Genomic DNA, 11,773 nt, shown 5'->3' on the forward strand with positions numbered 1-11,773 from the left:
TAGACCCGTGCTAAGTGGTAGTATGAAGAAAGTGAAAGCATAATAATAATCTCTGCTGATTTGAGACTTACAGTGTGATCTGAACTCCTTAGTGGATAATTGGGCCCTTTAAAAATGTTTGACTGTAAGAAGGTTGTTCAAAATTATAGCAAACCTCTTTGGACTAACTAAAAAGATCTCATTTGCATTTTGGAGAGCTCGACTCTGGGGAAATATAAAATGTTTTAAACATATGGTTGGGGTTGGTTAGTTATAAAAGCGACTTCTGCGAGGGGGCTTGCACAGTGTCATTCCCTGAGTAACTGGTCCACGGGAGCCACATAATAAATGAATTCCCTCTCTGTTCATTTTATTTCCTCTCCGTACATTTTAATTTATTTCTGGGAAGACAAAAACCTGTTCCATATGTCTGGGTAATGCTGCTTTAGAGGCATTCACATAGAGATTACAGGCATAGTCGCTTGGTATATCCCAGTAATTCTCAGTAACTTTTAAACATCTGCAAAACACCCTATTCTCACTGTCTCCAGGCCCCACACTAGCTTTTATTTGTCCACATCTTTAATCTCATGATTTAAACAACAATGTGATTGAAATTTAAATTCAAAGACATTCTTCCCTGCTTCTCTCTGTCCTGGTGCCTACTTCCTTGCAGTCTGTCCCGGGTACAAAGCACAGTAATTAAAGACACAGTTCTTCAGGATAGTTGCAGTATGTTGACGAAAATAAGAAACAAATGGAATGTTTCCAGTCTTGTGGAAAATGCCTATTTCAATGGAGAAAGAAACCTAAGCCTTTGATAAGAGCCTTTGCTAGAAATGAACTGGACTGATCCTTGTGGTATAATGTTGCAGAAATAAAATAAAGCCACTTTCTATCTTTTCATATTAACTCTTGTTCTAATTTCAATTTTCCCAAATGGGAAGATTACCACTGGGGGGGAAGAAAAGAACAGCATAAGCAAAAGAGAGACGCTACGTATTTAAATGCTAGGAGAATTTCCACAAAGATATCACAAACTTTGTGAGTACAGAAGACAAGGGACTGAGCTATTCATTATGTTTCTAGCACAGCACAATGACTGACTTACAGAAAGAAAAAAAAAATATTTTGAATACTTACTATTGTCAATCACAATTGTCCTAAGTACTTATATGTAAATTTGTTGTCAAGTAATCCTCAAAATTATATGTGTACTTTAATGATCGACATCTTGAGGATGAGAAAACTAAAGCTTAAATAAGTTAACTTACACAATATTCCTCATTTATTAAGTTGCATAGTGAATACCATTTCCTTCTGATTATCCAAGTCAGTTCCCATCTGACTATAAAACCAAGTGTTCTTAGCCATCAGTCTATATCACAGAGAAAGTGAGACAGAGAGGAATGACTCCAACTGAGAAACAGTGAAAAGGTAAAATACAAGCAAATAAAAAAATACGGAAATTGTACATCAGTTAGTTATGGGGGTAGTGTTAAGATCAAAGAAAGACTAAAGGGAGGTGCTGGGTTTTGGTTTGGTTGGTTCATTGGATGATAATCCCTTTCACTGAGTCAGGAAATGTAGAGGGAAGACAAGCTTTTAGGGGGAAGGGAGGGGAGGGAAGGCAATCATTCCATTTTCAATATTTTGCATTGAATTTTCCTTTTAGGCATCCAGGAAGAGAGAACATTAGGTACTAGGATGTGTAGTCTGGAATCAGTGTAGAAGCATGATCCAGTGAAAGATCTGTGAACCATCTGCATATACAGTTGATCTTATGGTCACGGTAGTTATGTTCTAAAGCTTTGCCACAAACACTGAATTAGCAAATACTGAGTGCTTGCTTCTAGGGCAGTGGTTCTCAACCTTCTGGCCCTTTAAATACAGTTCCTCATGTTGTGACCCAACCATAAAATTATTTTTGTTGCTACTTCATAACTGTAATGTTGCTACTGTTATGAATCATAATGTAAATATCTGATAAGCAGGATGGTCTTAGGCGACCCCTGTGAAAGGGTCATTCGACCGCCAAAGGGGTCGTGACACACAGGTTGAGAACCGCTGTTAGGGGAAATAAAGGGCTAGGATCTGGAGAGCCTCTGGTCACAATATTTTGACAACACATTCATGTATAATCTTGCTTTTTGTATTTCTATTTAAAGATTCTTTATTTAATACAGATTGCTTACAAAAGTAATTACATGGAAAGACTAGAAATGTCCAACATTTTCCTGATCAGATATTTGGCTTTTAGCCTCACAATAATACTCTCCACTATGCTATTTTATTGGGATTTTTTGTGTGTGTGATGGTTAATTTTATGTGTCAACTTGGATGGGCTGTAGTGCCCAATGCCCAAATATTTGGTCAAATATCATTCTGGATGCTTTTGTGAAGGTATTTTTTAGATGAGATTAACATTCAAATCAGTGAACTTTGTGTAAAGCAGATCACCCTCTATAATGTGGAAGGGCACCATTCAACCAAATAAGACCTTAATAGAACAAGACTGACCACTCCCCCAAAAGAAGGTAGTCTGCCAACAGACTGCCTTTGGACTTGACTTGTAACACTGCACTGAGTCTGCAGCCGGCCAGTCTACCTCATTTGATTTTGGACTCACGAAGCCTCCACAGTGGCATGAGCCAATTTCTTAAAATAAATCTGTCTATATATGTACACGTCCTACTTGGCTGTGTTTCTCTGAAGAATCTCTCTCACTAATACAGTTTTCATCTCATGAATCCACAGATTTAGCCACTTTTGCATAGTTCCATAGCTTCCTAACACACTATACATGCTGTTTTATCACTTTCCAGAGCTGCCTCATATATATTGGTGAATTTGCTCTTACTTTTTCTGGATGTACCGTATTATGGCTTCATTAGCACTGAACTCATGGCCAACAACACTATATCCCATGCCTGAGTGAAGCTTATCTAACACATACATGTATTTCCTCCATAAGGCACAATACAGACTCCCCATGCTTGGGAACATTAGACAGCATTTCAGCGCTACTCTTCTTAGCCATTTTAAACAACAAAAGTACTAAATAAGCCATAAAAAACAACAACAAAAAACAGCTGTTTACCATATGAGAGCTGAAACAAGAAAGCAGAGCATAAATGAACAAACAAAATAGAAAGAGACTCATTGAAGCAGAAAACAGAACGATGGTTGCCCGAGGGGAGAGGGGCTGGGGGACTGAGTGAAAAAGATGAAGGGATTAAACAGTACAGCCTGGAAGTTACAAAACAGTCATGGGGATGTAAAGTACAGCATAGGAAATATTGTAATAACTGTGAATGGTGCCAGGTGGGGACTGGAAATGTCATGAGGGACACCTTGTGAAATATGACTGTCTAACCGCTATGCTGTACAGCTAAAACTAATGCAAAATAACATTGAGTGTCAACTGTAGTTGAAAAGATTTAAAAAGAAAGTGAAAAGAAGGTAGAGCATGGCTTCCCCCGACCTCTTCTGGGCACATGTGTGTTGGAGGGACTCAGGTTTTTCATTCTGCACTTGACTGTGAATAAAGATGAAGACAGCAAGTGCTGATTTGAGGTTTACACCTACCGTTTAGGAAGTAGGTGATAGTGCATATATGAAATCTGCAGATAGTAAGTACAACTAGGTTTTAAGCTTATGCCTCTCATTATCTTATTATATACCAAGTGATTTTCAGGGGTTTTAGATAGAATATATAAAACAGTAAGTTAGAAAACATTAAAATATAGTAGGCCAAATAAATAAGATTAAGGAAAAAAAAAAAAACAGAACATACACCACAGGATGCCATATCATTATTATATATTTTTTAAAGAATATGTTTTTCTTGCCCTAGCCAGTTTAGTTCAGTAGATAGAGCATTGGCCTGTGGGACGAAAGGTCCTGGGTTCGATACCTGTCTAGGGCATGTATCTTGGTTGTAGGCTCCTCTGGCCCAGGCCCTGGTTGAGCTCCTGCCAGAGGCAACCAATTGTGTTTCTCTCACATGGTTATTTCTCTCTGTCTTTACCTCTCTCTAAAAAATAAAATAAAATAAAAAAACAATCAATGGGGCAAAATATCCTTGGGTAAGGATTTAAAAAAAAAAAAAGGATATGTTTTTCTTAATTTGAGAGAGAGAGGAAGAGAGAGGAAAAGAAAGAAAAAGAAACATTGATAAGAAAGAAAATCAGCTGCCTCCCACACACCCCCTACTGGGGACTGAGCCCAGAATTGAACTGGCAACCTCTTGGTGCATGGGATGATTGCTCAACCCTGGCCAGAGCAGCATGGCATTATTAAAACCAGGTCCTATTTGGCACTGAGTTTCTGGGTGTATGGAATTAGGTGATTTAAAGACCAAGTACAGCCTGGGGAACAATGACATTAAAAGGACAGATAAAAAGAGAGCATCCCTATGAAGCCAATTATATTAACAATGAACTTTTCACACTTCCTAATTGGTACCACTCTTCTGAGTTATGCAAGATAAAGTTTTATTTTAAAAAATGTTTTGCACCTATATAGTGAGAATATAATGTAGTGACCAAACCATTTCAAAAACAATGTTATATTTAAGTATCCTCAGAATATATTATGTAAGGATATTTTCTCCAAATTAATTAGAGAATTATTTTGAGTTTATAATTTTTTTTTGTAAATCAAAACTACAGAAAAGATAACTTGGCTATTATTTAAACCTGGCCCTACTGTCTCAACATGTCCTTACTAAATGAGTTCTAAACTTCCTTTTTTGGCTAATCTGGGTTTGTTTTTTTCATATTCTTTTTAAAAAAATGACATACAGCATTGACGCATGTCTCCTCTTTCCAGATGTTTTTTATTCTCAATCACAAAAAGTATGTGTGTATGTGTGTGAATTTAAATTATGAAAAGGGAAACTATTTCAAATCAAAATATCAAAGTTTGGTTTTCCCCAAATAAGGGCAATATAATTTTTTTAAAAGAACATAAATAAACACTTGGGAAGTTGGCTGTGATTCATGGCAAAATGAAAAGATACTGCTATTCTTGCAAAACAGGTTTTTTCTCTTTTAATGAAAATCCCAAAGTGCTCAATCTTGTAGGATATAACACCACAAGAATGAAAAGATTATTTTTGATAACTGACAGGGCCCTGAATAGCTTACATTCCTGCAATAAAATTTCATATTATAATTTATTTTAATAAATTTCAATGCAGATAAAAGTTCCAAATTAGGTGCTACAGTTAGATGATTTTTATTAAAATTGGAGAGAACATCCAGTTTTAACAAACTTGATTCTTCATACTTCACCAGTATTTATAAGTTAATTCTATTTTCCACCGGCACTAAGAAAGTAGAACCTTCTTACTCTCTTCATCCTCCATCACGGCTGTTCCTTTTACCTGAGGCAACACATGATGAGAGACCAAGGGCCTTCCCTTCAGCAGTGGCCACTCACAAGAGGTACTTAGGGTGATTTATCACACTGGTCCTGATAGACCTCAAATGGAAGCTGAGATCAAAAGAGGCTTATCACCTTCCTAGTTTAATGCCAACTTCTGACTATGCTTTCTAACATTATCTAGGTACCCACCAATTCCTTTTATTTCTTTCTCCTCTTTTCAAATTAACTAATTTATTTAGCACAAATATACTGACCTATTGATTTCTTCCAATTCAGACTCCAAGAGAGTCCTATTTTGAATTAATAAATATCAAATCCTTTTGTTGTAACAGACAAAAACAGGAGAGAGAGGAAGAGAGTGGAAGAGACAGAGAGACAGAGAACCAGACAGAGCTGATATCTGCACATTGATAAGCTAGAATGTAAAGGCACAAGTTGGGAAGAACATTGAACGAAATATCTAAAGAACTGTGTGCTATAACCTTCTTATCCTCATACTGTGATTTCTCTTCAATAGAAGTTTGGAAAATACTTTGTTTTATACTTGTTAATCCAAAATCTAAAACATGTGGTCTTTTTACAATGGTGTTCTCCAATTCATTCACTAGAAAACCACAGTGATAATTATTGTATATCTTAGAGATTTCAACAACAAAAGACTCCATTATGGTATAAATTGAGGCCCAGAAAAGAATATTCACTTAAATATATCAATATTCTATATCAATATTTTTTTAAGGCTAAAAGACTACACATGTAATTTGTCATGATGAGGAGGAAAAAAAAATAGCAGCAGCAATGAGGGTATACAAATCCCAAAGTCATTAATTTTAAGTCAATTAGGTCTGATTGCAAACTAGATTGGTGCAACTTTTACCTGAAAATTTGTATTGGAATCTGCTGCAGAAGTTCATGGTGCTGTTAATGAACAACTGGGATTGGAAAATTTTGGGAAGCAACTACTAGAGAGGCTATTATGCAACAGAAATCTAATTAAATTTTAAATGAAGATATTATAAACTTCATGCATTTTTATTATTTTCATCTAGCTCTCTCTTTTTAATTCGCTATTTTTAATCATATATTTGGCAACTTGGTAATTTGATAAATTATACAGCATTTTAGAGGTATGATTATGAATTATATTTGAAGATTGATAAGAGATTACTAAACACATTTACAAGAAATTGAGCAACCCAGTAACTTTTTTTGACATAAGAAATAAATCATGGACCTTAATGATCTCTAAGATCTTTTCTAGCTCTAAACAAATCAACCTAATTTATTCAACATTTTTAAATTAGTCTTTCGGTGGTGTCTCTAAACTTCTGGCTTTCATTCAGAACAGGAAATGACAATGAAATAACTCATAGTCTCTAAATCACTGCAGATAGATTCACATGTCATTGAACATAAAACTATGTTATATTACTTTAACATACTCATCCTATTGTATTTATTTTACTATTAAATATATACAATTGTACAACTGTCTGAAATGAAACACCTGTTCTCAATCCAGCAGCACACATGCTAACATTGGAAACAATACACCTGTTAAATCCTGAAAAAATTTACCTCTCTTTTATTCCTGGACTCACTTTTCAGGAATAAAAGAGAGGTATAACTTTTCTTCAAGAATATTTGTTAATTGCCAAATAAGTGCAAAATATTTTGTTGAGTGCCATAGCAAATAGCCAACAACCAGGATTCAAAGAATGTAAAAATTGATAGGAAGGATAAAGAAATGGTCTATTCATTTCTTCCTCCGTTCATTCATTCAATATATATATATTTTTAATTTACTATTGTCCGTGGAGCTTACATTCAAGGGGAATTATGCTATAAACAAAACAACCAAGTATGACAAATGCTAAGCAGATAATTCAAAATCAGTGATGCAATCAACAGTTAATTTTAAGGTGTGTGTGTGTGTGCGTGTGTGTGTGTGTGTGTGTGTGTGTTTAATTGACTGGTTAAGCAAAGTCCCGCTGAAGAGGTATCATTTAAGCTCAGATTAAATGTAAAAAGAAAATAGCATTTTGAAGTTCAAGGAAAGGAACATTGGAGGGAAAGTAAAACTTCTCTCAAAAAATAAAATTTTTGAAAGTGCTTAATGTGACTGAGGAGTAGTTACACGACTAGTGCTCTTATGATGTGAGTGCAAGTCAAGAAGGAAGGCAGGGGACAGATCAGATAGGGATTCATAAGCGAAAAGCATTTGGATTGTACTTTAAACACTAAGCAAAGGCAACAAGGTATTTTAGTAAGAGAGTTCAATGACTTATATGTTTAAAATGTCACTAGCTTTCCTGTGGAAACTATCGATAGGATGCTATTTTAGTAAACTAGAAAGAAATAGTGAAATGATGAAATGATAAAGTGCCGATGATAAAATGAGGATGGAATGATGAAGGCTTTAAAGATTGTTAATGGAGCTGAAATGAAGGGGACAGATTCGTGATATATTTTGAAGGTCATTTTGATTATACCTGTTTGGATGCTGAGGATGAAAAGAGATAAAAAGAAAAAGAAGGAAAGAAGGAGGGGAAAGGATGGAAAGAGAAGGGAAGGAGAGAAATAGGGAACCTTAACTATAATAGATATCACTCATTTCAGAATAATAACTGATGAGTTTGTACAAAACTCCCTAGCCTGGGGACTTGTTTGAAACTGAAAGAAAGGAGCTGACTTTGTTTAATGCCTGAAGTGCTGATATGTACCAGATAATCATCTATTTTATCTCATTGAATCTTCGGGGAAATTTTTAATGCATGTTTGTTTTTTTTATTATGTTATGGAGGAAAAATCTCGGATTGGAAGGCTTGGAAGTTCATTGAAGAACACCCAGCTGGGAATTGGTGGATCTGTATTTGGAATGCTTAGAGTTCGGCCCCACATCCTTCCCCCCCTCTACCCAGAATTCTGTCTGCTAGCTTCTTCATACCTGCTGGCCACAATTTTAACTTAGTCTCCCCTTCTTGAGACTACTTGAAAAGCAATTTGTGATGCTCTCTTACTTGCTTTGCCTTTTCCCTCAGTGAAAGAAGGAGGAAACAGCAAGGTTCTTCATATAATTTTCTTTGACTGAATGTGCAGTTACTTTATAATGAATAGAAGGAATATTTTTTTTACTTAAAAACAAACAAAGAAGAACTGGCATGGAAATCATCAGAAGGCATTCTAATGAAAAGAACAGAACCAGTTTTGAGCATAAATACATAATATCCTGGAGTTGTGATTTGATATTTCTTAATTGCAAACATAGAAGGGCAATTTGTCATTCCTCTTTCTTTTCTTTTCTTTTTTTTTTAAGAAAAGAATCCTCTGTCCTCTCAAAATATATTTTTGGTTATGTTGGATAAATTATATAATCAGAAAGTATCTGAGTGCCCACTTTGTGTCTAGTAAATCATATAATATATGTATAGTGCATACTATATAAATATTATTCTTTTCAAAACATTTCTTTAGCAAGGGCAGCAGCTTGCTTCCAATAGTTTTTAGAACTATTTTTTAAGACAAGAGCCTCTGACAGAGTTCGTATGCATTGCAACACCAACTATTTTAAGCAAAATATTTAAACAGAGTTTCTTGAATATTGACTTGATGTAGTTTCTTATCTTATCTTGGCTAAAAATCAGCAAAGTTGAGTCAAGGTTGCTAAATTTCACTCTATTTATTCTTAAACTTTAGAGTTATATAAGACTGTTTTTAATACATTTTGTTTAAATATACATAAGCAAGGTATATATTCATGTATTTAGAAAGGTTTTTGATAAGAGTTGCTATCAATGGAAAACATAACCTCAAAAACTCCATTTCAAAAACTTTATTATACTTTGGGATTTAAATATTAAAGTTTTTGAAAGTCAAAACATTCCCCAGAATCAACTTTTTTTAGCCAAAACCGGTTTGGCTCAGTGGATAGAGCGTCGGCCTGCGGACTGAGGGGTCCTGGGTTCGATTCTGGTCAGGGGCATGTACCTGGGCTGCGGGCACATCCCCAGTGGGAGATGTGCAGGAGGCGGCTGATCGATGTTTCTCTCCCATCAATGTTTCTAACTCTCTATCTCTCTCCCTTCCTCTCTGTAAAAAATCAATAAAATATATTAAAAAAAAAAACATTCCCCAGAATCAACTTTTTAAAACTAACAGTTTTTTCTGAACCTTGTCTTTGAGTGAAATGAATGACCTACAGGGGAAGTCACCCATAATCAGTTTGGGGCCCATGGTTACCATTAAAGCACATAGCACTGGATAGATTTTTATACGGGTCCATAAATAAAAATGATCAGTTGATTTTCAAGCTTTCGTTAGGTCATGAAGAACTTGAATCAATTCCTGAATTAGATCTTTTGGAAATCTCTTTAGGGGGATGTTTGAACTTAGCCAAGGAGGAATGTGCATTTGAATGAAATCCCCAATCTCTTGGACATACATGAGCACACTGGACAACGGTCCTCTCCGTCCCCCTACACATTCCCACACGTGCTGCTCCATGAAGGAAAAATTATTCCCTCAGTTTACACTTAGCTTTCTCATATTTTATTTTATCCAAAAATGTCCTTAAATATCGTTGCTTTGACACAAGAATATCAAGTAAATTAGACAGATTTTAATCTATTTATGAGAGTAAAATTATATAACTTCAAAATTTCCAGAAGGATAAGCACTTAACAGATATTCAGATGCACTTTCTTCTATCTAAAGGTTTTTATATGGAAGGTTTCTACCTCCCTGTGGGTTTGTTTTTGTTTTGTTTTGTTTTTTCCTTTGAGTAATATTGGCCATATTAGGTTCCTATATTTCAATTAAAATTTTTATTTAATCATATCTATTAAGTGCCTTCTCTTTGCTGAAGTTTTGGACTGGGGACTCTTATTATACTCTTCCCTGACTTCACAGAAGTTACACTAATGGCAGGGCACAACATTTAAAAAGGAATATATATATATATATATATATATATATATATATACACACACACACACACTGAGTGGCCAGGTTATTATGACCACCCCATCAGTACTTCACTGACACTTCCAAAAATACTGAATATTAAAAACTTCCTAAGCAAATACTTTCAAGGTTTTATTATTATTATTATTTTCATAACTAATTCCCTTCTATATATATATATACACATTAGAAAAAGTGATAAATGACAAGAGAATCCACCAGAGTGCAAGGGAAACAAATAACAGAGAGGAGAAGGTACTATTTGAGATTAGTGAAAAAAATCCATCCATGAGAGGATGATGCATAAACTAAATCCTCCAGGATGTGTGGATGCTGGGAAGCTGGGAAGTGGAGGCTGGCATACAATCTTTCAGAGTAAGTTAATTTCATGAGCAAAGAGCCCAAATAAGAAAGAAAATGGAAGGGAGGAAATGGGGCTGGAACACTGCCATCAAAGAAGAAATGTATAGGACACTGAGAATTCTCAGTAGAGTCAGAAGGCAACAGGTATCATGAGAGCCACTGAAGGACTTTAAGTAGGGCAGTGACATAACCCCTAACGCTCTTTTTACTTTAGAGTAATGAGTTGTACTGAAATGATTCCATATGGCATTCATTCTAGGTTGGAAAACATTGTGAAAAATAATGGACTGATATGTTGAGGACACAGGGACCATCCAGACATTCACTGATTCACTAGAAGGACTCACAGACTGGTCCTCACTACAGCACAGTGAGCACACACAGCAGGCTCACAGGCAGAGTGTGGAGGTGTCCATGCCCAAGCTTGCTGTGTTTTCCCTCTGCAGAGAGGCCACTCCAAAGGAGCCCTACCTTTAGCAGTGAAACGCGTATGTCTTTTCACTGAGCCATGTGTTTGCCTAGGCCCTAGGGAAACATGCTTGAGAGTGAGGGTTCAAGATTTTTATTGGAAGATATTCACAGAGGCCCAAACGAGGAGCATAACTAATGAAATTCCAGACAATCAGAAGGAAAGCAGATTCAGTGTCCTAGGCCGGCAAAACAATCTTATCAGTGTATCAAACATTTCAAAGGCTGTATTTCCAGATGCCAGCCAAGGGCCAAACCTACAAGCAGGCGTTCTAGAGATAGCGCCTCAGGCCTGCTATGATAAGTCTTTTCTGCACAGTTACAACTGCTGAGATAGAGACGGATCCAAAGCATCAGAGAGAAAGACATTCAGAAGTTCAGAAGTTCATTCCTCAAAACTGGAAGTGCTCTATCTTTTCCTACAAAAGGCAGGTCAGAATTCAAGCCCATCCCTAATTGTACCTCCTCTACATAATCATCCTTCATTCTCTGGCTACATTCTCTCATTGAACCCTCTATTGCCTGAAACCTTACAGCTATTATATCATTGATATTTTACATATTATCATGTATTATATTTTCCAAGTGTCATAACTCATTTTTTAGTCTT

Source organism: Myotis myotis, unplaced genomic scaffold, assembly GCF_014108235.1.
Source record: "Myotis myotis isolate mMyoMyo1 unplaced genomic scaffold, mMyoMyo1.p scaffold_m19_p_11, whole genome shotgun sequence".
In the NCBI taxonomy this organism is placed as follows: Eukaryota; Metazoa; Chordata; class Mammalia; order Chiroptera; family Vespertilionidae; genus Myotis; species Myotis myotis.